The sequence below is a fragment of the Chroicocephalus ridibundus genome, chromosome 1 (assembly GCF_963924245.1).
Source record: "Chroicocephalus ridibundus chromosome 1, bChrRid1.1, whole genome shotgun sequence".
Lineage (NCBI taxonomy): Eukaryota > Metazoa > Chordata > Aves > Charadriiformes > Laridae > Chroicocephalus > Chroicocephalus ridibundus.
In genome coordinates this window covers 136,932,273-136,958,794 of record NC_086284.1, presented here as the reverse complement: position 1 = coordinate 136,958,794, position 26,522 = coordinate 136,932,273, and the positions used below count along the sequence as shown (strand labels likewise).

The following is a 26,522-nucleotide window of genomic DNA, read 5'->3' as shown; positions in this document are numbered from 1 at the left end:
TAGCACCCTTGTATGTTCCCTGAGTACAAAGGGATTCCAACACTTGCTCAACTCTTTTCTAAACAAAGTTCAAAATTCAGGTGAGAGCTCTCAATTTTACTTTTTCACTAGCAAACCCATGAAAAGTGAGCTGAAGATGTGCAGTGTCAGAGTATCAGTGAAATCTCAGCTTGGGAAATAGGAGTTTATATAAGTTAGGTTTTTCCTTTTAGCCTCTTGGTCGCGCGTGAGGACCAAACTTACGTCTCATGAGTTTTGAGAGGAAAAGCAATGGGGAGCTGTGGGCATCAAGGGAAGAGACAGCAAGGGCAGAGCCTGCGCGTTCCCCATGGAGAAGGGAATGAAGAGAAGTGGGGTGGAAAATACAATGGGGAGGAAAGTGAGTGAACTAGGAAGAGAAAAGGGGAAAGAGCCCAGCAGCAGGAAGGAAGGGAGTGAGAGGTCAGGGAAGCATGGACAACAGAAAAGATGGATCTAGAGAACGAAACAGGCTTTAGCATGGTTGCGAATGAGAGGGAAACAGTTCTTGGGAGATTCAGCATTTAGCCAAATCGTTGTTTAACTCATCTTGTTGGCCCAGGTCATGACCCCATCAGTTGGTCAGAAATGTAATCACCTGAGAGCAGCTTTTTTTGCAACTCAGCATGAGGACCACAGTCTGGAGAGGAGCATCGCCTGCAACCAGGAGTAAGGCACGCAGTTGGGAAGTATGGTCAGAAAGGGCGAGCAGAACAGCTCAGGAAACCAACCTCAGCCCAGAGATGCCCCGCTGGGCTGCTGTGGCTTATTTGTCCCCAGAAAGGATGTGACTGACCATCACTGGTCAGGAAGAGAGACAACAAAGGACAGAGCACAACTTGTAGCTGGCTAATTTCAGCTAGCAGAGGATGATCCCCCTTTTAAGGAGGAGGCAGGGGGAGAGGTGCAAGAGAGGGAATGTAAAAGAGCTGAGAAACAAAGCGCAGTTTACATCAATAAGAGAATTTGGCTTTGGAAGAAGATTTTCTGCATGGCTGCTCCACATAAATTGTGCTTAGCTCTACAGTTGCAGGATTTTGGGGTCTCTGACCAGGCCCTTGAGTGTAAACTCCTAAGGACAAATTTACTATTTAGCATCCCAATATGCTACCAGCCACTAAACCTGAAGCCTTATGTGGGTGCACTTTTAAGTTTAGAAATTCGGAAATGCTGTAATAATAATGGTTAATAAGGACATGGATTAAAGCCTCTCCTTACAGGACTTAATTGGTCAGTTTTGGGGTAAATGTACTCTTTGGCCTGAGAGTCTGCAATTGCAGTGCGCAACGGCAACACATAATATTACAGTTCTTCAGTCACAGCAAATGCTGTGTAACACCCGTGTGCAAGGGCGAAATGGGACAGTCACTGCCGAGGGGATGCTCAGCTTTTCTTTCCTTCAGAGCATGAATTCATTTCAAAAGCCAAGCTTTCAGGGGGTATAGCATTGTTTGTGTGCAGCCAAACCATGAAGGATTTTCTTCTCAAATTAAATTCAGCTCTTTTCTTCCCATCTCTAGAACTAACTCTCTTCAATATTTCCTCTGACTGAGATCCAGTTTTTAACAAACATATATAAGAGCTATTGCTTGGCACAGAATAGAGACCTTGGCTTTTATAGCATACATGCACTACCAGCGTCTAGTTTATTACTTTGTAAAGTATTTTGGGGATATGTCTGTGTTTATACAAAGCTTAGTTCAGTACCATGCATATTTCACATCTCTCTCTTCTTTTCTGTTGTTTTCTTCATGAACACAAATATATATAAAAGGTTTATAAGATAGAGAAAGACTCAGGAAAAGGTCCTTTACTACTATGAGTGGTTTTGAGATCTTCTTTTTAGCTTTGTTTGGAGCTCTCTTTCCAAAGTTGCCCACAGTTTTAGTTGAAATTGGCACCTCATACACACATACATGATTTTAATATATATATATTTCACAGGCTTGACTCTCAAAGTTTCAGTCAGCAGTTTTCACTTAGGACATATATGAGTAGACCTAAGACCAGGCAAATGTTAACGTAAGCTGGCTATTGCATCTCATTCTTCTGAGGAGCTCATATTAGACTCCTTAAGATGAACAGAGCGAGATTGTCATCTGCAGTAAACTATCTTATCAAAACTAATCTCAGTGTAGCTATGCCGGTTTCAATCTTGACTCCTGTCATACAATCACAGAGCTGTATTTTTCTTTTTTTCCCCTCTCTTCTACTCCCTCCATTGTTGTTTCTAAAATGAAGTGTTTAAGGAAGGAGATAACGGAGAAAGAAACACATGAAACTAAAAGGAGGCTCAGAAACCACCTATGATCCCCACTAGCGGATTCTGCTTTTCGGAATAAACTTCTAGTCACCCACTTTCCCTGAGATGTGAACCCAAAGATATGCTTCCCGGGGACCAGGAAGCACGTGGCAAATACCTGGGGAGAGACTCACTCACACGCTCAGCAACACCCTCTGGCACACACGTGCAGTCACCCAGGCAGAAGAGCGAATGCTAGCTCCAGTGCCTCCAAGCTGAGAACACATATCTGGGCAAACATAGGTTATTATAACTCTGGACAGCAAACCACAAAGGCATTCAAAGAATCACCACCACAACATTTTGCAGAATATTATTACAACTGTCACCAGCAGTTCTGTCAGAAATCTGAAAATTGCAAAGGACAAAATTTAACTACTGAGGAGCAGGAAATTCTCAAAAATTGCCTGGCAGCGCGCTGACACATTTCAGACCAGATAAAAAAATGATGGGCTTTGCTGCTAACCATCCTGCAGAGCACAGGGGGAAAGCTAATGTCAGAAAGATACTCATCTACACCTCTTCCTTTAAGATCCTGCATGACTTCTCATTAGTGTTTTTAAGTCTGTTCTCTCGCCTCCTCTGTATTGCACCACCTCTGGAGCTGGACTAGCTCCAAGGAGCAAGTCGAACGCTGTTCTTCATCAAAATCTCCAATTTGACTAGAACTGTGACTTTGGGAACAGGTTTGAATTTTATGAGAGAGAAAATAAATGGAGTTGTGCCCATCTGGCCTATACCTGCACCAGCAGAATATGTTACAGTAATATTGCAGTTAAATTACACCCCTGAAGTCACTGAAGACATCTGATTGGGCATGACCTCTTGTGCTGTTAAAAGACTTATTTTGTGCATTTATATATTCTGATATAAAATACATGGCATTTTGTGTTGCTCCAGATTTTAATTATGCAGTATTAATCCTGTCCCCGTGCCTCCTTAATGCAAGAAGTTGTCAGAGGAGAAGTAGAGATACGGACACAAGGATCTGAGAGTTGGAGCTTCTGGAGCTTGGGAAGCTTCCACAGGAAGGAGTTTTGGTGTCTTGAACCCTTGGGATATCTTCTAGGCAGGAGATGGAACAAGGCTGTTACGCAAAGGTGCAGAGCTTGAATTCCTTCTACAAGTCCCAGAACGAGTAACGGCTCTGAGGAACCTTCTCCATGCTGCATCCCTTTTAGCTGCTGCTTCAGTCAAAGATGATCCACGAGCACATTGCCTAAAAGCTTCTGGATAAATTTCTAGGAGTGAAATGATTAAGCACACTAATTGCCATTTATGCCAGATTTCAGGAAAAGCAGATTTGTAGCACGAACCGCGCAGCTTACATTTCTCTCTGAGCTATTGTTTCCGACTCCTTGCAGACTGAGGGGAACAGCAAATCACAGTAGTTTGCGTGTTGAAGGACTAATGAACTAGTTAAGACAATATTCAGGATCAGAATGGTGCTGCAGCTTCCAAGTAATGAGCAAGGACACGTCAATGCAGTTGGCCCCAATTGCTGTCTGTGTGAGAGCCTGCCAGCATATGTGTGAAGTGTTGCTGTGTGTGTGTAAACTTGTGCCAGCAAAGCCTTGTTGCCTCTGTCATCACGTATTCCAAGGATGGTTTTCCTGGAGCCCCACACGCGGGCACGAGCAGACCCCGTGGGCGCTCCTGCATGCGGGGATGTGGTTGCAGGCAGACAGTGCCCAGCGTGATGTGATGCCTGCCGGTGTCTGCCTGCTATGTTCCCGTGTCATGCCCTGTACAGAAAAAAGGTTGATCCTGGAAATACCCCGGAGAATTATAAAATATATTCTTTTTACTACTGGTCCTGCCCATCTGCCTCTTAAGCCAGGTGTTTTTAAAACTAAGAGTTCAGGGACTTGTCTGTAACACGGCACCAGCATGGTGGAGCTGTGAAAGTGTCCAGTTGTGAAAAATCCCTTCAGCTGATGCTGCCCTGGCGACCTGGCAATTGGTGTAGATCTGGAAACCGAAGTTCAGCATCAAGTCCTCTCACTTCAGAGCCAGTGCTGGATGGGATCTTTTGTTATCCAGTGTAGTTGTTTGCAACCATGAGAAAATGCAATTGAGTTTTTACTTTACAGGCCACAGGGCGAATGAGAACATGTTGTAACAGGAGTGCTTTCTCAGCATCCTGAGGCCACTGTCTACATAAAAGTGTGTATTGCCCAGTGTCAGTAAGTATTGACCTTGTTTAAGGCCTAGAAATGGGCAGAAGACAATTCCTAGCTCCTCAGGGGTACAGCATGCTCCTTTCCAGTGGGAATGACTTTATAAGATATTACACATGAAGCCTGTCAATCATCCAAGGCTGACTGTTGCATCTCCGTCATAGGAAATACCAGTTCTTGGGGGAAATATGTTTATTTGTGCACTAGTGGTTTTATAACTGCTGCTTGGGTTTGGAGCTTCAGAAGTGGCTCCAGCAAGCCTGGGTTAATGGACTGAGAGTACGAGAGGTGCAGGATAAGTAACGTAGGAGGCATTTCCGCAGCTTACCAGCTGATATCACCACAATGTAAGTGATATCAATGTATGTGCTGAACAAAGCAATCTGTTGTATCGGGTTCCCGCCTAGCTCAGTTCAGCAAAAGGCTGACGTTTTGTGGCCTAATTTCACCAAAGTAGTTAAGCCTGGGAGTATCCCACTGGCTCTGGTTCGAACTCAGTGGGAACGTATGCGTCTTTAAAAACTTTCCACACGCTCTTAAGAGCACGTCTAAAGCCCATGGCCAGTGTGCTCCATGGGACGAACACCAAAAGGCTGAGTGTCACCAGCAGCCACCGGTGACGTGTGTGCTTCTGTCACAGCACGCTCCCTCGGGTGGGCCGTTGCTTCACCAGACTGTTTTCAGTTACATTTTTTTCCTGACCAGGGCTGTTTAGTTTGTCCCTTTGCTCTCAGACCTTTGCTTGGACAGTTTGTGTTGCTTTTTAAGAGCTGCCTTTAACACGGGAGCTCAGATCTCTTTGGGAAAGCTGCCTGCAGTCATCAAAATCGAAAGGGACAAATCCGCATATGGAACGTGCTGAATGTGTAACGTCACGTAGATGCCTGAAGGAGATATGAGGTCTTTAAGAAATCATACTGCTCCTCTGCTGGATGTTGAGCTTTTAACTCTTTGGGAAATCTGCATACTGGACAGATTTCCTTTTAATTATCTGTCCCCACTGTCATCGCTAGCTTAAAAGCTTATTGAAGGTAATCACCTTCCCTGAAAGCCTGGAGAACATCCATTCACTCACACGCCTGTGTTATTGTCCGTACATCCAGCTGAAGATGCACGCATTCTCTGGCTATGCACTGGATCCCTTCCCGGTGCCTCTTCTCACAGGGCTGCACCTCCAGGTGCCTCATTCCCCCATACGCAGAGACGTGGCATGACCGTTTATTTTTGGTCTTCTGCAGCTGTACTCTAGGGATGGTCATTCCTCCCCCAGCATTCTCCTTTCCTGTTCATTGCTATTCTAACATCTGCTATTTATTTATTTTCAAGCTGGACCTTTGCTCTACAGCTGCCCATACGAAGTAGCTTCTAGGAGGGCAAACCACCAGCACCAGTGGAGTTAATCTTCTACCACCCATCCCCTGGTCTAGCAGGCAAGGAAAGGGAAAAACGTGTGCACAGGCAAGGTCCTGAGCAGGACAGGAACCGTAAGGCAACACTAATGAGCGCTGATACTGACCTTTGTGTCCTATATATGTAGTGCCAGGCAACTATTGCGGTGAGGACAGTCATTTCTTTGGAGACCTCAGAGACTCCTGTATGCTTAAATGGACTTTGGCTCAGGCCACCTTTGTTTGATACAATCATTTGCTTTAATGGGGTGAGTCAAATTACTCCAGTTCCCTCCCAGTTTGAGACACAGCTGATTGAAGGGGAGGGTGTGGAGATTGCAGCGGGAGGGAGAAAGAGGGAATAGCCTCCTTTGAAAGCAAATAGATGCTACCGCTTTTGCTAATTGCATACAAGTCAAAAGCTAAGCCATAAACGGTAGTGCAAGTCTGAGATTACTCGAATGTTATTCGAATGCAGAATGCTGTATGAAGCAGATATAGAAGAGCTTAGTGTTAGAAAAGGCTCTTATCTTCACTTGTTAAACCACTCATGTGTTATGACAAGTCATCCCCAGCCTAACAAATGAAGATTTGTGCACCACCAGCAGTGTTAAAAAGTATAGATACTAGAAACTGTAACAGTGGATCCAAATGTGCCCTGATCTTTGGAGGACTGATACGTCAATCCAGTCGTAGCTCAGACCCCTTTCTCATGAAACATCCAAAACCCACCTGTCCGTCACGTACTGACAAACATGCAGAGTAATTTTCATATGAGAACTGACTTCCCAGTCCACTGAATCTAGTGAAAAGACTCCTGCTGATTTCAACAGGCTTTGCATCAAGCACAGGGGTGACTGATAATGCACACCAAGCGTTAACATGTGGCCCAGCAGGAGGGAAGATATTGCAGCTTCTGCTCATATTTGGTAGCTCCTGTTAAGCCAAGGCATACCAGAGTGGGTCCTCAGAGATGACTCGCTGCAGAGTGGCAGAAAATTGGCCTCGGTGTTAATATCCAGAGTTGTTTTCAAAGTCAACTGGAATACATATTTGTGTGTAGGATTTTTTCCTTGGAAAATTCAATATGCGGAAACCACAATTGCTCCATGATAAGAGGTAAACAAAGAGAAGAACAAAAGGAGCTGTGAAAGGCAGCGGCGTGTTGCAATCCTTTTGAATGTTTATCTGCAGCAACACGCAGAGGTGGATTCATACAACCAAATTTAGGCAACGAGGAGAGGCTCTGAAGTTAGGAGTCTGGTCATCCTGGGTGCCTCCTACAGTTAATGGAGAAACAGGCAGGTCCATGGGGTAATTCAATCCACCTCCGTTCTGAATCATCCTGGGAGGTGGCTGACTCTTTCCGTGATGGTAGAGGGCACCTGGGGCACCTGGTTGCCTAACCCAGGCACCTCTGGCAGCACTGTGAACAGCAGAGAAAATGGGTCCCAGTGAAGACTGCTACCAATCAACTTTGTTTAATTCCCATTAAAATTAATTAGACCTAGCCTGGCTGCTTGAATGCTGCGATGCAAGAGAGTTGGAAGGGTGCGAATGGGATGGATGCTAAAGAGGCAGAGGATCAAATTCTGCTCTGTGCGCATGATCCCATGATATGTGTGGGTCACAAGTAGTGTAAAGGAAAATGCAGCACTGGCAGTCCTTGTGCTGCATGGATTTTCGGATTGATGAATGGGAGCTGTAAAAACCCCTCATAAATTAAAATAGTCCTGGGGTGTTGCAGCAGTGGCATCCTTTTTTAGGCTGTTGGACTGAGTAGTGTGATGGCACTGATAGATAGCAACATTTCTTTGAAGGTAGGATAGTGAATCATAGAATCACAGAATTGCCTAGGTTAGAAGGGACCTTTCAGATCATCTAGTCTGACCATCAACCTGACTCTGACAAAAAACTTCATCAAACTATATCTCTAAGCACTATGTCTACCCATCTTTTAAATACCTCCAGGGATGGTGCCTCAACCACTTGCCTGGGCAGCCTGTTCCAATGCTTAATAACCCTTTCAGTGTAAAATTTTTTCCTAATATGCAGTCTAAACCTCCCCTAGCGCAACTTGAGGCCATTTCCTCTTGTCCTATCGCCTGTTCCTTGGGAGAAGACACTGACTCCCACCTCACTACAGCCTCTTTTCAGGTGGTTGTAGAGAGCAAGAAGGTCTCCCCTCAGCCTCCTTTTCTCCAGATTAAACAACCTCAGCTCCCTCAGCCACTCTTTCACCAACACACCGCTGTTCCTGAAGAAAAACAACCTCTCAGCCTTTGTTATCGGTTATCAGTGCCATGGTCGATGTACAGATGAGGAGGAGGCAGAGCAAACCTGTTTTCTCATTCAGGTAAGGGGTTCAGCAGCAGTTCGGGGAGAGGTAACACAGTCTCTAGAGGTGCCAAAGTGTGCTTGGGACTTCCAGGCAGACAGAGTGAGTCACAGGGAGGGACAGAGAAAGCAAGAAAGGGAAGCGAGCTCAAATCTGGGAAGGTAGAGAGTGTGTAAGTGCTGTGTAAGTCAATTGAATCCCATAGATACTAATACTTATCATAAATACCAAAGAGGTTTTAGCAACCACAGAGTCTCAGAAAGTAGTAAATGAAGACTGTTTCCTGTGGTTAGCAGGACCAGAGAAGACGACGTGAGTGGAAGAAAAAGAGATAGCAGGACTATGAGTGCAACGGAAGGGATGTTGCGGAGTATGACGTAATGGAATATGGATTAGCAGCAATTATGTGGCATGGACAACAAGATCAGATGATTAGCTTTTCCAGAAAGATGCTGTAGTGTTTTTCCCAGCAATCTCTTATTAAAAGGGTGCTAGAATGCATGAACAATACAAGAAAAACCCTTCTTATTCTAGTGGCTTTTCTTTCCATAACTCCATAAGTTTTGCCCAAAAAGCATTGCAAACTACTTTTTTTTTTTTTTTAAGTTCTGCTTCGTTTCAGTTTTATGTCTTGCTTGCTTTGTTTTTCAGATGGCTCTGAACTGCGAGGCTTACAATCTATGCAGAAATATTTTTAACTCTGAAAGTTGCTTTTGGGGAGCTCTGTCAATGCAGAGATCACCATTTACTACTTTTACTTTGCAACACCGTCTCTCACAAGGGCCTACCTACCCTGTGGGGTACAATAGCCTGTCAATAGTTCATTTTTTTTTCTTTCTTCAGAAAACGCACTGGAGGGTGAAGGAAATGATAAGCATTATAACAGTCTTCTTGTATAACATTTTGATTTAAATAACAAAAAAAGACATTATGAAAAAAATATAGAAATGCATCTTTGAAGGTAAGGCAGCACTACAACGCCCAGGAAAATATAGAGTTTTCTTTGACTTAAAAAGCCTTTGACTTTGACTCTAAACTTTGGGCATTCCCAACATGCAGAAGCGATTTGGTTTTTTTCTCTTTTCTGGAGGACAGATTGTAGTGAATTTCAAATATAATTGTCAATGCTGGACACTAAACCTTCTCAGGTGGTTCCATCTACAGGTTAAGTAGAGCCCTATTCAGAATGGATATAAGGGTGAGAAACTGGGCCACAGCTGATTCAAGTTAGGACTACACATACAAGCCAAGGCAGAGAGGGAGAATTCTTATCTGTAATTATAGGAGCGATTGTTATGCATTTAGTTTGGTGTCGAGACTTTTCTCGTTCTGTGACTGCATCAGAAATTTCAGACAAGGCAGTTCAGAAGGGTCTTAGAAAGAGGCTAGTGAAAAGGATACTGCCCTGACCTTCATGACTGTTTCTCTCATAATCTCTAGAGTGATTCCTGTTCTCTTGAACAGGAATTTGCAACTGGTATCAGAGTTGTGTCCAAATTTGACATTTGAAAACTCCAAATTTGGGTTAAAATTTGAGTTTAGTAGTTCCTTTTTCCTGAGAACTGCGGAAGGATCCTGAGCGTGGCTCCTGCCAAAGTGTGCATTAGCATGTGGTCTTTAATTCACGGTCATGTTTTTCTACGGGATCCGTGCCTCAGGAGGGCATGCTCTGGGCCATTTCCTTAGAGTGACTTTGGGTTGGTAGGCTTTCCTCCAGGGACTGTGACTGAGCACAGGCTGTTTAGGGGGGGAGCAGGACGCTCCTGTGTGTCAAGCATTTGAGTGTTGCTGTCGGGAACTATGTCCTGTTTCTTCCCCCGGTCCAGCTGCTGGTGTACTTCTAGCTGAGTCATTCGAACTTCCGTCAGTAGTCAGTTAGTGGTAGCTGTTCCCTGTATTTGATCGCTTGATTTGAGTTCCCAGGATGTGACTTGCTGAAGTGGGGAGCAGTCCCAGCTGCAGGAGAAGTCAGAAGGGTCAGTGCTTCAGACAAAAAGCTGTTTTGAAGGCTGGTGTCCTAAGAGCTGTCAAACTGAACTCCTTGGGTTGGTGAATGCCTCATAGTTAAATCTTGCTAAATTTCTGAGGTGTGAAGAATCGTGTCTCCCCTTCTCAAAGGGAGGGGACGATTTTTCTGTGATTCTCTCACACATTGTATTGATAAGCACTATACAAAAGCCAAGGTCAAGCTCAGAATTCATGATAAAATGGGAGTTTGAAGTGCTAATAAAGCCTGGGGTGTGCACAGGGAACAAGCAGAAAGCAAGACAGAGCAATTCCTCCTCAAAGGAGTGCATCCACCCTGCGCACTAAGTGGAGCAGAGGGGTCCTGTGGAAGAACAAGTTGTGTTGCCGTTGAACTGCAGGCTCTACAACTGTGCACACGCAGAAGACAGATGTATTAAAGTTTCACTGACAGTCCTTGTTCTGGTATTTCCTAACTTACAAGTGCTTGACCTCATGACCTTAAAAAGTTATTGTAGAGTTGCTTTCTATCCGTTAATATTATTTATGCTTACAGTGGTTTAAATGGAAAGACTGATAGAATGAACTAGTACATGATGTAAATTGTCTTTTTTTTGTGTGTGTTTTAGGGAACAGTTCTTTCCACCCTTGATTTTCTGAGGCTTCCTCTATGACAAATCATAATATATTGGCTCCGTCACTTTTAAATTATCAAGTTAATTGAAGTCTGTTAAATCCTAGAATTTAACAGTTTGGGATTTTAGAGCCATAGCCCAAATTCATCCCTCATATTACTCTAATGACTTTGGTATTTGGCTTATTTCACCCTTTTCATTTTGGTAGGTTAATCCTGCTAGCCTTACTCACAATGAAGAGATACATCGACTTGGCCTAGCACACTGGACTCCTTTGTGTCAACAACTCAGTAAACGAAGAGACATATTTGGATGCCTTTGCAGGGCAAAAAAAAGAACTACTTTGTGTTTTGCCAAAGAAACAGAAGCATTCACAGAGCAAATTAAAACTTTGCCACATAGCTGATGGAAAACCGCTAAGTGATAATTTCACACAGTAGTTTGCTGAAGACTGCACCCTGCTTGTAAGCTCTTGGTTAAATTGTCCTAACTCTTAAACTGGACGTCTTACTAAAACAAGGTGTATTTTTAGATAAAGACATTAGAACACACTGTAATTTCTGCAGCTGGTTATGCTTTGCAAGAGAAGGAAAGCAAGGTGAATGGCTGGGTGTGAGCATAGGTACGTGTGTATGTGTGCGTGTGTGTGCAGGTATCTGTAACAAAGGCAGAGTTAACTATTATTTGAAAGAAAAAAATCAACCGCGGAAATTTCTGGGTTTGCCTTGTGGTTTTTTGGTTGTTGTTTTTTGTTTTTTTTTTTAAAGGAAAGAAATCTTGTAAAAGGTGCAGCCTGCAAACCAGCTTGGCTGGGTTAGACCAGGGTAAATGAAGAAGGGTGGTAGCAGAAGCAGGATATTGTGGAATATATCTGAACAGAAGAGTGATGGCCTGAGGTTGACCAAAGCTCATGGAACAGAGAGCTCCCAGCTTCACCGTGATCAGCCCAAATTCTGTCTAGAGCAGCGCTTAGTTCGAAGACATCATCACACCATGGCTGCTGGGTGGCTGAGGAGAAAACAGATGTTGTGGCTTGACAGCAGGTCCCCCATGGGTCCCACCAAGCCACTTCTGTAACTAGGAGTAATTAACACCCCTATTTCCAGCATCAGCTTCAAGGCCAAGAGGCATGCTTGGAAAGGTGAGAGTTCTTTCTCTGAGAGGCCCCTAGGTTGTGGCTAAACTCAGAGAGTGAGCACTGTGTACCCTCCGGCCTTTAAACACCCAAAGAGAGCGGGCAGCTGGGAAGAACATAAGCCATGGGAATCAATGGGTTAAATTTACTATCTCACCATTTAACTACCCCCGAGGAAAAGTAGTGAGACTGGTTAGTGAAAAAAGAGAAAGCAACTCTATCTTAGGATGCTACTGTCAGCGTCGTAGGGCAGAACTAAATTTTGTACTGCAGAGGTTTCTGTTTCTTTTTGGCTGTTGTTTGCTCTTCTGTGATAAACGTTAGTGTCTGAATCAATGACTGGAAGCTGAAAATAGAATCATTCAGGTTTTTTATGACAGCAAACGTTACAGCAGGAGTCACTAGAGCAAACCATTAAGGGGACCGATGGGCTGTTCACCTTGGGAAGTGCTCGTGTACCGTCTGGATCCTTTCCGGCATGTACTTTAGTTCTGGGTTTCTTAGATGAGTAATTTGTGACCTTTTTAGGGGTCAAAAGAGGATTTGGGTGACGTTACAAAGTTTTAGATGGCAGCATGCAGCCATTTGGTTCCTCCAAGGTGGAGGAGTGAGAGGCGGCGCAGGTGTGGGCCTCCCCTGGTAGCACTAGCCAAGGCACAGTGCGGTAGCTTCAGTTTTTTGGTGGGGGCTCGGCTCCTCCAAACCAAGGGGGATGTGCAGCAAGCAAGGAAGGAAAGGGCAGTGAAGCAGAGAAGAGGTGTCTTATTGTCAGCATCTATAAAGTCATAAAACTGCTTTATTTATGCTTGGGCTGCCTCTATGATAAGAATTTGAGATATAGTATATTCAGTATGTCCTCCTTGTCTTTAGTAGGAGCTAACTGATACACAAACTAACATTAGCATCTTAGACAGGTAACTAACATGTTAGTTAATGTTAGTCTGTTCAACATATACCTGAATTTGAAAATGGTCCTTAAGATGGTACTGCTGAGCCACATGAAGAAGACATTTGCTATACCTACACTCTTGTACCTTCTCTGGAGCTGGAAAACACTGACATATGTTTGGCAAAAGTGAAGAGGATGGTTTGTTTTAGAATTACTACTTTGGCAAAAACATCAGATTAGCTAGTAAAAAAAAAGATATGGGCAGCTAGGAAAACAAAACAAAATCCCAACCAGCTATTTTTCTTCCATGCAAATGAATAATAGCAACTACAGCAAAAAGGATCAGGATTTTTAAAAGAGTTTGAAAAGGTTAATTTGGATGGCAGAGGGGGACATTAAAATGATGGTACTCTGCTTTTTTATTGCCTCCCTTCTTTGCTGTTATCTTGTTTGTTACTGGTGGTACCTATGTGGAAGTCAGTTGGTATTTGCCCTCTAATTAATTTTCCAGCTAAATTAATGCCTAGCACTGAGTCCTTACACTGGAAGAGATTACAAGAACAGGCAAGTCACTGTCCTGGCCCACATACTGTCTAGGAAGGGAAAACAGGTGAATGCAAGGGAGCAGGAAAGAAGCATGAGGCAGTGAAATGGCTTGCCCAAAGATACACAGCAAATCGGAGCCAAGACTAGGACCAGATCTTGTTGTTTTGATCCAGTATCTGAGCCACTGGAGAAGTGCCTCTCCATCTCTTGTCTGTTGACCTCCTGGAAGAATGGATAAGCCAGGAGAGCAAGTGTAGGCTGGTCTTCAGGACCAGGAGACTATCGATATCCTGCATCTATCTGATGCATCCCTCACACAACCTGACTCAGGTAGTGAACATGGGAAGTGAGCTGATACCCTAGATGTGAATGGAGCAGCATGAGACCTGAGTCAGGTTGCCTGATTTTCTATGAGCCTAGATTTCCATTTCAAAACCAAAACACGTGGGATGATCTGGCCTATCATCTCCCTGATTGGACATTATAGCGCTAAGATCCCTTATTCAGAAAGACAATGGGAAGGTACATGTGGTAAAATACCACACTAAGTATATGCCAGGGAGGCTTCCCATGCCATTTAGAAGCTGTAAGCCCCTAAAGTGTGGATGATACTGAGGCAGGCAACTAAACCCAGTAAAACTTAATCTTGTGTCCAGCAACTGCTTGGTTTTTATCCTATCTGAAGGTGTACATCTATTGGAAACTATAGCTAATTGTTTTCTACCAACTCCCGTGTGGGGTTTTGATCCCCTCCTTTTACATTGTACTATAATAGTTGGAATCACTCAACCCCGAAAGGGAATGGGTAATTCTGCAAGTTTCAATAAGCACTGAGGAGTTGAGTAAGAGTTTGCTTGGCAAAGATATTGCATGTGAAAAATTTCACTAAGTTAAGATGGTAGGGAGCCATTTAAGACATTCTGCTCCAGTGACAGGAAAAGGCTTTTCCATTAAAGTTCATTAAAAGCTTTGTGAAGCAAAAGATGTTTTGGATTAATTGCCACATTCAAATTCAAAACAGTTTTTCGCATAGTTCTGTGCCTCATTATTCACATTTCTAACAGTACCACTTCTCATTTGTTGCTATTGCTAGGAATTTTCAATACGTGATTTTTTAAGACCCTAGGTTTTATTTCACATAGGACAGGTTCAAAAATCATTTGATTTGCTTGTACAGCGTGCCAGCATGTTCAGAGGAAGCTTCAGAATGTGTTGGATCCCACCAACAGCTGATGACAATTAATAAAAAAGTAATAGAAACTAGCTCATTGCAGCAAGGATAAGCGTAAGGTTGCTGCAGCAATGCTTAATTCCTTGATAAAGTTGCTGTACAGAAATGTCAGAAGTCCAGCTTTGATTCCTGTCTACAGTAACTCACAAGATCTTCACAGGGACCTAGCTTCTTCATGTTTTCTTTTTAGGCATCTCTACAGCGTCAGGTTACGATTTGGCTGCATTTTGCTCAGCTTTCCTTATGACTTCACGCAGGCCAGGACAGCTGTAAGCTTGTGAGTCAACAGCTTTCAATCAAACCCAACGATCTCAGCCACTAGGAAGACAATCTGTCAATAAGACAAAAATAAAAGCTACCTGACAGTTCACCGTGCTTTGGAGTAAGGGATATTTAATTCCATCCCCTCTAGCTTGAAGTAACCACAGGTTGAAAATATTAGCTTACTGCCGTGTGAGTTCACAGAATTAAGTGGAGCGCAGGTGATATTGGTGGAATCTGCAGCATTTGGTTCAGAATTTTGAACCCATAAAGATACAAAGGCATTGCAAAGAATCAGTGACCAAGAAAATAAAAAGTTGGTGTAGGCCAATATAATACAGCTTTTTATTTTCACACCATTGATTCAGATCATGACAAAACCAGTAGTTTTGAATGATGTGAGTTTGACCAGCCTTGGGATAATTTCTGCAGCCCAGAACACCACAGCTGCCATTATCTGCCATTGCCTCATTGGCAGTTTTTATACAGAATTCAAGGTCTGAATAGTAATAGAAAAAGAACTACATTTTCACCCTCAGACAAGATTTTTCAGGTTCAGCACTGAATTCTGCAGTCGCTGGGTGTGGAGAGGGAAATAAGGAAGGGAGAACATCAGTTTCTAGAAACTTACCACAAGAAATGTGGCAAAATTTCTTTTCGGCCTCTCATTCTTAAATTAAAAAACACACACACTATATCTGGTGAGAGCTGGAGGAGAATTTCTTCTATAACTGGAAAAATACCATCAGGCAAACACCCACTGTTTAATTGCCACTTTTTTTTTTATCTTGGCTACATAGGATTTTATTTCCCTTTGCAGTCCCTGTATTTGTCACCCTGAGTCATCTAAGGTTGAGCAGCTCAACCATCTCTACCATAGTGCATGTCTTTTCTGGGATCACTATTGCCATGTTTGCATATCGCAGCGGTTGGTACCACCAGACCCTCCTTAGCTTGGGTACCACTGGCAGCGCAGTGTGGTGCTTGGCATGGACCAGTGGTCCTACCAAGCTCAGCTTCTTCAGACCAGGCTGCGTTCCCTTCGGCCTTCTTTACATTGCTTGCTGTCTTGCATAGACCTTCCCATGCTGCTGTCACAGCTGTGACATAAGTGACATGCTAACAATTGAAGACAGCAGGCCTTGGTCTATGAGGTCTCTTTCTCCCAAGATTTCCAGTTTTCTCAGGTCTTTCCTATCTCATTCCTGGAAGTTATTAGCTCTTCAGACAGGTCTTGCTGTAGACTTAGGTGAGTAAAAGTGGGCTGCAATATGTTAAGACCTTGTACCACAAACTATTTTATTTCTCTTCTGGGTTTACCTTTTCCTTCTGAGTGACTGAGTTTTTTGTCATGGGAAACATTTCTTATTCTTGATGAACTTTTCTCTATGTTAGAGTTTTGCGTAGTGACATTGTGTAGAGTTGGAGGATACACCGTGCTGAACATTTGGCAGAACTGAGAATAACCCCTTCACCAAGAAAGTGACTGCTTATGTGTTTCACTGAAAGAGCACAAGGGTGGTTTTGAGTTAAGTAACCAAACTGGCTAGAGGACCAATCATGACATTTATGGTTCAAAAAGTGTCTATGGTATAAAAATTATTATAATCTCAAGCTTCCTGTTTGAAGTCCCCAGTTCTGTGAATCACGTTTTCCTATACTAGCAAAACAAGAAAAGTGATCATCCTCTTCTGTGCAGTATGGATTCATTCATTGCCGTTTCTAGATAGCCCTCAGATCCTCAAAGCACATGATTTTATGTTCAAAAGTTGTAAGCCTATTTCATAAGACTGGCCATACTGTAAGCCAGCTCTTTTGCCACCCACAGTTCCCCTGTGGTAAGTTATGGCCAAAATCCATCCTGACATCACTTCATCTCCCCAGAAAGCATCCTAACAAACACACAAATTCATACCCCTTTTCTTTTTGAGATAGAGACACACCTACCTGCGCTTTTTATGTATTATATGTAACTAAGTCATGAATATATGACACATCTGTCCTTTCTGAAGGAGCCCCCAGACGGTTGGAGGCCTCTGACACCTGTGTTCAATTCTACATTCACGGGATTGTCCCACTGAGCCGTAGAGTTAAATACCAAACCAAGACTAAATTCCAAGGTAGAGTCATTCGGTTCAGAACTGGAAGGTATCAGCCATTCAGCAGGAAATGGTATCACATTTACTCAAGTAATCAGCAGCTTTCTTGCCCCCAGCTTTACCAGAAAAGAGCTAGGATAGTTGTTGTGCAGACCAAATGCAGAAGGACTGTTTAAACAGAAAGAGGAGAATACAATATATAGTTAATACTTATAGGAATTTTACACAGGCAAGTATAATTACGTGATTTTCCATCAGTGCTCTGACTCCAAAAAATGCCAGAGGATTTTTAACACCACAAGAGACCAAGCCCTCTGTTTCATCTCTGGGAGGCAACATCAAGCTGTAGGACATGCGTCACCATCTATCACCAGCTATTTTCACTGTGAATTAGGCATTGGGTATCTCCAGAGGAACTGGATTTTGGGCTAGCATGAGATTGCATTGTTTTATTCAACAACGAAGTTGCTGATTCTTGTTAGCTTTGGGGAGTTGGTTTGTGATGTTTGGATTGTATTATCAGGATCATGCACCATCTGGGCTAGTTATCAGATCCTTCATGAAGCTATAGTTTTCCAAACACTAAACAAAAAACCCCAAAGGGACGATTTTCTTACCCTTGTACTTCTGTAAGACAGAAGAATGCTGTGGGTTTTTTTTTTTGTTTCTGGGTGACAGGACGTTTTGAAGCTTAACAAACAAGATGCCTCTTAAGAGAGGTCTAAAGTACACTTTAAGACATGTCATTGAAATATTATTTTATAATACCTTTTTTTTTTGTGAAAGCATTCAAAACATTCTCTTTATTAAAGTTACTGAACAAATATGTATGGTGTTCACCTACTGCAACTAGTTGTTCCTTTAAAATAGAGATTATTACAGCATTCTGTAAGTATTTTTTAGAACACACCAGAAGTCAGATTAAAAGCACTCAGCTTGGAAAACACTAGCCACCACAGGAAGAGCCTTGGGAGGATGGATTTTTAACAGCATGAACTGTGATTTTTTTTTTTTTTTCTGGGCATCTGTGGGGTGGGCTTCCCCACACAGAAAGGCAGTTTGTGTCTCATGGTCAAATTTTCAAAATAAGCGAGATTTCTGTTGACCCTCCAAATGGGTGGCCAACTCATCACAGAGAATTGTCTGTCAACTGAGTAGATTTGTGACAGGGGTGAGTGGTCCTACTTACGGACTGAACCCATGACCTCCTAATCCTATCTCATGTGTAGTGCCTGCTAGACTGTTCAATGGTCATTAGACCTGGGTGAACAATTTGGACAAAAAAATTGAGCCATTCTGGGGATTAGAGATCCAAAGAAACCAAACCTCAGCTCTCATAGTTACTTTGGGCTTTCAGCTTCCATGTAATTTTTTATTACAGTGGTGTCTTTCCCATGCTACACGTTTGTTCTGCCATGGCAGTAAACTTTCATCCTGGATCGTATAGGCCAAGCTGGGATATGGTACAAGTCCGTTGTGTGTGAGCTAGAGAAACTGGAGTTTAAGGATTCACTTTGATGGAATAACGCAATAGTAATCCAATAAAATTCGGCTCTTTGATTTTTACTAGGATGAAATGCTCAGAAGTTGAATAAAAAAGTGTAAATGCTGGCTCAATTCTAGAGCTGTTTATGTAAAGTAGTATTGGACAGAAAGTTTTATACTACATTCCATAGAAAATCCATGAGTTATAGCAAATTCAAAAGCATATAATGATTTGGACTCTTAATCTTAGTTCCTAGGGCCCCTTGACATACAGACTGGCCTAGAAATGTAACAAAGAGAGACTGCATTTCAGCCTGCAACTGAAAGACACTTCACCAACACATTCCAGTCCTTACAACAAAAACTTCTTTGACTTTGTTTTGAGATGTGAGAGGATGACCCCGAAGGGCTGGAAGTGATGCCACCTGTCCTGGTTTGAGATAGAATAAATCCAGTTTTCCTTTCCAGTAATTTTACTTTTCAGTTAAGCCTATTCCAACTGGCTGCACTATTCCTATAACACCCAGGGTCAGCTCACTTTATGTGCCCCGTTGGTGGGTCAGAAGCGGAGGAGCGTAGAGGGGTCGCACCTGCAGGGAGGAGCGGGCAGGACAGGTGACCCAAAACTGACCAACAGGGTGTTCCATTCCATCTGCATCATGCTCAGTATAAAAGCTGATGGATCAAAGGGGTCAGCGTCTTTGTCTTCAATGGCCAGTGTCTGAGGAGGACCCTGTTCTTCTGCCTTTGATCCCAACCCACACGTTCCTGAATCCAGTTCCTGTCTGCTGCCGAGTCCAGTCTGGGACTTTCTCAGTGCTTGCCACTGACATGATCATCATCCTGGGAGCTTGATATTGATTTTATATATGTTTTTTTTATATAGTTCATTATTTTCTTATTAATATTATTATATTTTCTTATTATTGCTAATATTTCATTAAAGCTCTTTTAGCCTTTTTTTCAACCTGTTAAGTCTCCCTCCCTTATTCTCTCTCCCTTCCCCTTCTGGGGAGGGAGGGATTAGTAGAGAACATTTGTCATTCGTTTAGTGGCCAGACCAGCCTAAAGCTTGACACCACCAAATTTCTCTTAACCAGTTCACAGACCTCTGGTTAGAGAAATTCTCCTGCGCAGTTGTTCCGATTCTCAGAAATGCAATGAAACCAAAACACCTCAAGCATACTATCGCTTACTGGGAAACTAGTTTTCTCTGCTGTAATTCTACTCAATACTGCACCAAAACTTGGTTTAGATTTGTTCAGACTGTGTATCTGTGGGAGCCAATACATGCAATATTTCTAACACTGCTTAAATATATGCTTTTAAAACGTGACCTTCTTGTATTTTAAGAATTTAGTGAGGATACTTTTACTTGCAGAGTTTACCCTGTCTCAGATACTAAAAGCTTTAATGTAAATATCAAGCATAATCTATTCAAACTCTGTTTCTACACTTTTTACCGTACTTTCCCTCCATCTGCCCCGTGTTTTCCAAGTCAGATGCTGCAACTCCCCTTATTTACAAATCAAAGGAGTACTGATAACTGGACGCTAATTGCACAACTGCTCCTGTTCTACTAATGATGGGGTGAGACACAAGTTCAAGGAGTCAAAATATTTTTGCAGGCCAAGACAGTCTTAACGCTGAATCCATGCAGGAACTGAAGAAGTCAGAAGCAATGGAAACTCACTCTAAAATGAGGACTAAATAGTCACTTTACTTCAGGTCTCAACTCTGTTTCTCTCCTCCCTCCATGTGTACCTATTTTCAGATTTACAGTGTTTTGCTTCCTTTTGCTCCTATACTGCTATGAAGGATACAAAGGAAGGCCTCAGCGTTGAGCCAGTATTGGTTTTGATATCCTCTATATATTAAGTTTCACTCTCAATATGAAACCAATGATTTCTCAGATCAGCTCATTCCCCTTCGCCTACAGCTATCCCAGAGCGTGGTGGTTGATCTAACACAGGCTGTCAGGGAGCCTCAGTATTGCAGATGGCCTGAGGTCTCTGGTCCTTAATTAAGTCAGTAGAGTCGGTCATCCCCCCTGTATAGGGCATCTCTCCGCTGGACCAAACCCGAGAGGAGCAGCAGTCCTGCCTTTTCTGCTACGTGCCTTTTCAGACTGTGGTATGAAGGAAGGAGGGACACTTGTGGGGTTTGTTTTGGGACGTAATGTTGGCGAGCAAGGAAGGGTAAGAGCATGATATAGAAGATACCCACTGATGACAGCTGCGCTGGGGTATCTCCCGAATTAGAGCTAAGCCCAGGATCAGTGGGTAGCAGGCAGCATCCAGAATGGCACTTAATGTGTGGGACAGCAAAACCAGTTATCTTTTTACTGTATCCCTGTGAGGAGGAGAGGGGAGTGTATTTCCTTCAGTGCTAGCCATATTCAGTTTAGCAGCTTCTTGTGCAGAAAAACATGGACCAGTGGGAGGGGGCATTGAAGAGAGCAATAGAAATGATCCGAGGTGTCATGCCTGAGAGGAAAAGTTGGATGAGGACTGTTTTGCGCTGCAGAAGATTTATAAAAAATGTAAAAGATGGTGCAAGACCTCTGGGGACAAAATATTCTGTTTCCATAGGGCATTAAAGAAGGAGCACTGAAGAGCTGGAATTTAGGGAAAATTAAGTTAGAGTGTTTTTATAAATAGTACTAAGTATCTGTCAGGGGTGAGAAGTGCATAGCTGATCCTGCCTTGGGGAAGGTGGGTGGACTACTGTCTCCTTAAGGTCGCTTTCTGTCCTATTTATTCCCTTCTGTTGTTAATACTGTGACTTCCCATCCCCATTCAGACAGAAGTGGTTACCACAGTGCTTCCTCGCAAGACCCTCTCTGGGGAATGCAGCTCATTCAGTCTCAAACCAGCGTTTGTGGTCTTGTACTATCCTAACGGGAGCCTTTCAATGTAAGCATCCAGAGGCCAGCTCTGCACACTGCTGTGCGTACATATGCCAGTCCAACAGAGTGCTTTGGCATGTGCTTATAGATCCTTAGATGCATGTGTTCTGCTGGTACACTTAAAGATAAGCATGTGCTTTGTTTTGCCAGGGCTGGCTTAACACCATATGCAAAGGCGTATCGCATCATTTGGGTACCCACCGGGAGAAACTAAGAATGCAGGTTGCAGATTTCACATCTTAGAGCACACCCACGACTATTCTTGGCTACAATCACAACCCTTTTTAACTAACCTCACTTTCTGAGTAGTGGGTAAGTGCCATAGGGCTTAATGATATTTAATTTGTAGGCTTTTAGGAAAATTTAATAGTTTCAAGACTGAATTATAGTCCATGATGATATCGTTAGTTTAAGTTTTTCTCCTCTGGAATGGTTAAATGTAATTCAGACAGAAAAGTTACACTTCTCTATCAATTTCTAGTGTGCTTAAGGGTAAAAGTTAAAAAAAACAGTGGCAAGAGTGACAGAATTGGGAAAAAAACCAGAGTAAGTATTTGTTAGCAGTGAAGGAAGATTTATCTAAGCGTGTGAGGCTGGCAGAAGATGAAAACTTGGGTGTGAGTCAGATGTAGCTGTTAAGCCACGCTTAACCTGTGCTGGGTGCTCGCTGACTGACGCTCCGTGTGCTGACCATCTGCCTATATACCCTATAGATTTCCTATACTTCATTTTTATGTAGCTGTTTTAGTACCACCTCTGCTGGCTCAGCTGTGAATCCCAAACGTTTATTATTGCTTACCTCTTTAAATATGCTCATTCTTTGGATTACATGGCCATAAAGGGACGTCTTCGAATTACTAGATTTAGAAAGAGAACAGGAGGGGGAAAGCATGCAAGATGCCCATAGCCAACAGCATCTTCAGTTTGAAGGCAGGAAGAAGCTTAATTGGGGTCAATATACACCATAACAAAAATGCAGGTAAATGCTTGCATAGGTATGATCGCCAGTGTGTGTGTGTGATCTTTTGAGAGAAGATTTTAGAAGGAGAAGTATTTCATCCAGCTGCTTTCACAAGCTTATAGCGATTTGCAAAAAGCCAGGGACACACCCAACACGGGCTACTGGGATAATAACACAGATGCATGATTTTTATGGCTGCCTACCAAATTTAGAAACTCCCTCTGGAAAAACAACTCCAAATGGCTTTTGCTAATCCTTCTGAGCACCTGGAATAAGCTCAACAAGCTGGGGAACTAGAAAAGTTACTGTGTGGTTTACCATGGCTCTTACATCACTCGAAATTAAAATTTTGAAATAAGCAGATGAAAGAAACCTTAGAAAGTCATGGATAGCTCTGTTGGGTGTTACATTGTTTTGCACCAGCGTTGACAGTTCAGATTATAAAACACAGTGTTTCTGTTCACAGAAAGCCCACACGCTGAATACAATAACATTTTGAACGTTTGGAAATCTGCATAGGAGATATATTTTTTATATTCTACAGTTTCTGGGGGGTTCCCTCCTTTTTTTTTTTTTTACCTTCAAGGCCTTCTCAGATTGCAGCTATTTTATCGTGTTGCTTAAGTTCTGGGAACAGATCTGAAGATCTGATGTGTCTCGTAGGGTATTCGCAACTGAACCCTCTTTCGTTCTCTTACTAACCTGAATAACCTCATGTACACAAACTGCCTTGCAGCTTGAATGAGATAATTCATGTAAGGACGTTAAGCATAAGTTATCTATCTGACGGATCAGAATTTCTCTTTGTATGATTATCAAGAGCCAATGGGAGTTTTGCTGGGTGCAAGGAATACAGACCCGCTCCGTAAAAATGGCAAGCAGTTTTGCTTACAGTTAGTTGTGATGGTGCAGAAAGGCTGCAAATAATTTTGTCACTGGGAAATAAATGTCGCCAAATAGACTCAGAAGGGGAAATGCAAGATTAGCTAATGCACTAATAGGCTATTAAAAAAAATATTTTTACAAGGGCAATTCAGGTATTTGTTTAAAAATAGGCTGCATTTTTAATTTATTTTATTTTTAGACAAATATTTATTAGAAGTATTAAAATCTACCAACTGCAGGGTTTCTGCAATCTGTATTTCTTAAGTATCTACCTCAGTGCAAGGCTTCTACATCTTCGATTAATTTTGGGCTCTGGTGTTTACTATGAAGTCTTTATGCAGGGATGTATTCTGATACATTTCCTTAGGGTGATTTGCAGCTTAATAGCAAATTTTCCTGCTGAAGCAAATAGGACTACATGACTAGGAAAGCACGAAGGGTGTCAACTATGCATCTAGCATATTGAAATCTGTGATAGATCTCTGGTATTTAATACGCCGGTCCTTAAATCAAGGCTTTGCAAAATCTCACCTGAGCTGTGCAGGCTGAAGGGAACTTTCAGGGCATCTCTGTTTGAGGAGCATGCCCACCTCACAGACAGCCTAGTGAGCTCATTTAAAGCTACTAGTCTAGCTATAGCACAACCTCCTGGTTGCCAAACCTGTCCCAGGAGCCGGACAAGCACCCAGGCAATCAGCCCTTGCTCATCTCAGGTCTACGGTGGTTACACTGCAGCTTCTAACAGGTCACCCAAAGCTGGTCTGGATGTGTCTGCATGAGGCTGAGCTCGCCACTGGGTGATGGTGCAGAAGTACCCTTGGTCTGCAAGGCGGGCTGGCTGTGCAACTCTATCTCCAACACCAAGGCCAGGAGGGAGGCTGTATCTGCCAGGTCACCTAAAACTGAACAGGTGTTGCTCTGCTGCTTCCAGTAGCTTGTGCCTGTGTAATTTTCTGTGGACTTTCTTTCTGGATGTGCTGACCTGCCACTGAGTAATGTGACATGGCATTCTGCACACTGGTAGCAACATGATAGTACTACCCACAGAATGGATGGGAGTCTCTAAATCAATAGAAAAATATTAGAAAAGGCAAAATATCTTGATTCCAAAAGTAGAGCACGTGGGACAAACTGTGATGTAATTAGTTGCTCCAAAAAAGGGCAAAGAATAGCTGCCTTCACGCCAGACCTGGAGAGGTCAGTGGTTTCTGCTTCTGGGACTTTGTGTTTCTTTCCCAGTTTTTCCCACATCTTGGAAACAATGCAAGTGAGGTCACTATAAATGAGTGTACACCAACTCGTGTAATTTGAGGGAAAGGTGAAAGCAGGCCATTGAGGAGGAAAACATCTAGGGCTCAAGGCTCTGCAACCAATTTGGGAGTATGTCAAGGAGCCAATGAACTGCCTGGTACACTTGGGCAGTGCCAAGTATGCGCCCAGTTGTCACACTCACTTCCTTACCTCCTGCACACCTGCTCAGGAGAGGCTGTCCTTCCCCTGGTGGTGTGTCATCCCAAAGCTTCATCAATTGTAGAGAAAAATCAAGAGAAGACCTTACGCTCTTCATCCTCTGTGTTGGCAGACAGCAGTCTTGCCTTAAGCGGGACAATTAGAACAGATGGGAACAACAAACGCTGCCACTGGTTTGAGCAATGCACCCATTCCAGGTGTAGAAACAGGCCAGTAAGTAACCCTGACAGCATCAAGCCTATGTTTTTTATGGTTTTAATTCTGTTTGCAGATGCAAACTTTTTTTTGCCAAGAAAGGTTGGACCAGATGACCCTTGAGGTTCCTTCCAACCTGGTATTCTATGATTCCATGATGATTCTATGTTATTTAATTTCACATCCTGATATCTCATGGCCTTAGCAGATTTACCACCATGAAAAATGCGATGAGAAAAGAAAAAATAAATCATGACTCAGAGTATATTGGTGGATTCAGTATATAAAAATGCAATGTCACCGACAAAGTAAATTTATTTTTTTTTTCTTCTGCTGCTAAGCCAAGACCAGTCAGACAGCTTGATTTGTGGTCATATATCTGTGCACAAATAGCAACCTCCAGTGGTCATTTAGTCCAAATTGCACATTGTGTGTGGGGTCAATATGGTCTTTCCACCTTCTTCACTTAAAAGGACCTCTGAGACTATTTTTTATCAGTTTTCAGGTGTAGCTTAAAGCCACATACATGCTTTCATCCTCATGATTAGCAGCCATTGCAGTGTAGTCTTAACATTAACACAGAAGATTAAATTTTACAACAGAATGGCTCATTAGTAAGTTTTCTGAATTTTTTCTCATTGACTGCCCAGATATTAGCTAACAAAAATGAGTTCCTACCTGAACCACCACAGCAATAAATCCAGATGATTTCCTTTTGGGAAGCAGGTATCTTCCTTTCCCGTGGGCCCACTATTACATGCTTTCCTCTTTCAATTTTTGTACCGTATCCACGGAAGTCCCGTCCAAGCAAAGCCAAAAGATTAACATATATCATATACTTAAATGAAAAATGTAACAAAGGATGTATTTTAAAATAGATTCCACCAACAGTCCATCTTTAAGTTTTTAAACCCACAAATGCATACTTGCTATTAACTGAAAGACATTGTACAGCAAGCTAACCAAGGAATATATGCTTCTGTGCACAAGAACTGTTCTACCATAGTTTCAGGGCCACGCCATGACTGTGACACACTTCCATCAGATCTCACAAATTTAGCAGGTCTTCCCAAATCTTAGACTTTGCCTGAAGGACTTAATCTTCCTCTTCCCCTTTTAACCTTTTCACAGGGGAGAGCAGTCTGCTAAACTTTGGACGAAGCCAAAATGTCACTCCAGTTATGGCTATTAAGGCTTGGAATAAAGTTTGGAAAATGCCCACACAGAATCGTAGAATGGTTAGAGTTGGAAGGGATTTTGGAAGTCATCTCGTTCCAATCCCCCCTGCCATGGGCAGGGACACCTCCCACTAGACCAGATTACTCAAAGCCCCATCCAACCTGACCTTGAACACTTCCAGGGAAGTGGCATCCACAACTCCTCTGGGCAACTTGTTCCAGTGCCTCACCACCCTCACAGTAAAGAATTTCTTCCTAATATCTAATCTAGATTTCCCCTCTTTCAGTTTAAAACTGTTACCCCTCATCCTATCGCTCCATTCCCTGATAGAGTTCCTCCCCATCTTTCCTGTAGGCCCCCTTTAGGTACTGGAAGGCCGCTATAAGGTCTCCCTGGAGTCTTCTCTTCTCCAGGCTGAACAACCCCAACTCTGTAAGTCTGTCTTCATAGGA

The 26,522-nt window shown here is 42.8% G+C and overlaps 1 protein-coding gene across 4 annotated transcripts in view; it reads left to right on the top strand.

Annotated features, from left to right (window-relative positions):
* Nucleotides 1–26,522, top strand: part of WNT7B (Wnt family member 7B) — a 101,034-nt gene that overhangs the window by 21,661 nt on the left and 52,851 nt on the right. Inside the window, exon 1 of one of the 4 annotated variants that reach the window (XM_063355104.1) lies at nucleotides 14,855–14,904. The exons of the other annotated variants lie outside the window; for them this stretch is intronic. The gene's annotated coding sequence lies outside the window, so the exon portion shown is untranslated. Of the gene's footprint in view, nucleotides 1–14,854; nucleotides 14,905–26,522 lie in introns of those variants that run through there. 4 annotated transcript variants of the gene reach the window in all.